The 2,365-nt window shown below is 32.6% G+C and overlaps 1 protein-coding gene across 2 annotated transcripts in view; it reads left to right on the top strand.

Moving 5' to 3' along the window:
• The first annotated feature begins 418 nt into the window (after positions 1-418).
• The window catches only part of LOC106871751 (uncharacterized), a 102,068-nt gene continuing 100,121 nt past the window's right edge, over positions 419-2,365 (top strand). For both annotated transcript variants that reach the window (XM_052968169.2, XM_089352938.1), the window contains exon 1: positions 419-529. The gene's annotated coding sequence lies outside the window, so the exon portion shown is untranslated. The remainder of the gene's footprint in view (positions 530-2,365) is intronic.

Here is a 2,365-nt window from a genome sequence, read left to right on the forward strand (position 1 = left end):
TCACAGGGTAAACCTAACCCTAACCCTGACCCTAACCCTAACCCTAACCCTGACCCTAACCCTAAACCTGACCCTAACACTAGTTTTGTGAGATTTGGCTGTTATTTCTAGCATGTAAATAGCCTGCTTGGTGGGGGAGGGGAGGAATTTTTTTCAGAATCGGAATCTCCATAGCCTAAAACGTGGGATTCCGTAAAAAAAATTAATAAATAAGTGGGGGGGAAGGTTCAGATTACATATAGTCCATCTCTACTTAGTAATTAAGTTTTGTTAATGTTATCTTTTTATCATCATGTAAGCATTTCTAATTAGGCGTTTAAAGCTAATTACATTAAATAAGCTAATGCGAATTTTAACTATTAAGGAGTGTAAAGTTTTGGTAGTTTATTTCCGGTTTACTTTCTGCGCATGTGCCAACAACTACAACTGTCAACCGTTGTTTCACGACATTCAGGTCTGTCGGTGATGAGGAGTACACCAACTTGAGACGGGATGATAGTTTTTACAAGTTATCACAGTATCATGCAAGGTAAAACTTCTATACATTTTGGCTCTACTCACATCTCTTTCATGCGAAAAATGTATTACACTCTAAATTTGACAAGAAATTAGATGACGATAATTTTAAAAGCATCTCATTCATAACAAGGATTCATTTGCATTGGTTAACGATGTTTGGAATAGATAGGGGAGCATCAGTAATAAGCTTTTTTTTTTCATGTATGAGTGTGTGTGTTTTGTATTTTCGCCTTGTGACTGAGATTTTATTGAGATCAGCTCTATTTGCTATGTAAGTAATGCATCATATATTTTACATTATGTATCCTTGCACGCTTCATTGTATTATTTATTTTTTTCATATCTCCTTATAGCCGTGTTTTTGAGAAATCACACCATGGGGATAAGATACATGAATAATACATACATTATATATATATATATATATATACAAATATATATATTTGCTGATCCCTTAATTATATTTATATATATATATATATATATATATATATATATATATATATATATATAATATTTACGGTTGAGTACATCTGCAAATGCCAACGAAAAACGCAAAAGTTTTTCCCGATGCTTTTTTAGTTATGAAATTGGATACTTAGGTGACTTCTGTTAATGAAATATTCCAAGTATGAAATATCCTCTGTTGACTCAGAGAATAGATTTTCATATATTAAATACATTGATGATAAGAAATTGTTATTAGAAGAACGATCACAAATAATATTGACAAAATACACATTATTTGTATTGGTTGTATGTGATGAAAGATCTGAATTTATATTCTGACAGGCACATACAAACACATTGTCATACAAATATTATGTGTGTGTAACAAACATAAATATACAAACCCGACTGAAAATTTGTATATATGTATACATCACGCACAATACATTTACTAGAAAAGTGGTCTGTCCCCACTATTTTTGTAAATATATAATAAATATATAGTCTACAAAAAGTATTGAGTAAATCCTTCAGTTTAATGTTAAATTGTATTAATTATAACGCTAGATAATATTTAGTTATCTATACATCTATCGAAGTGTACAGTATTATTTATCCATTACGGGCGTAATGGATATGTATGTATCAGTATTATATATACATTACAGTATTATATATACATTACGGTCATAATGGATATATAATACTGTACACTTCGATTAATAATACTTATGGACTCTCAGAAGGCACACACACACACACACGCGCGCGCTCATACTATACACATATATAGACTAGTTCGATTTTCACTTCTTGTCTTGATTATGATTTGTTCGCATCCAGGATGTTCTATAAGAATATTACATCGACACTAGGACTTGTACATTATTTTATCAACCTGTCGGAGGTGTTGATCTCGGCAGGATTTGAACTCAGAACGTGCAAAAGCGACTGAATGGAGACGTCAGCTGTGTGTGTGTATAAACCTGTATCTATGAATATATATGTATGTGTGCATATATATATATATGTATATATTTATATGTATATATTTATATGTGTGTGTGTTTATACATATAATATATACTCTTTACTCTTTTACTTGTTTCAGTCATTTGACTGTGGCCATGCTGGAGCACCGCTTTTAGTCGAGCAAATCGACCCCATGACTTATTCTTTGTAAGCCTGGTACTTATTCTATCGATCTCTTTTGCCGAACCGCTAATGTACGGGGACGTAAACACACCAGCATCGGTTGTCAAGCGATGTTGGAGGGACAAACACAGACACATAAACACACACACACACACATACATACATATATATATATATACATATATACGACGGGCTTCTTTCAGTTTCCGTCTACCAAATCCACTCACAAGGCTTTGGTCGG

Source organism: Octopus bimaculoides, chromosome 5 (assembly GCF_046866305.1).
Source record: "Octopus bimaculoides isolate indiv1 chromosome 5, ASM4686630v1, whole genome shotgun sequence".
NCBI lineage: Eukaryota > Metazoa > Mollusca > Cephalopoda > Octopoda > Octopodidae > Octopus > Octopus bimaculoides.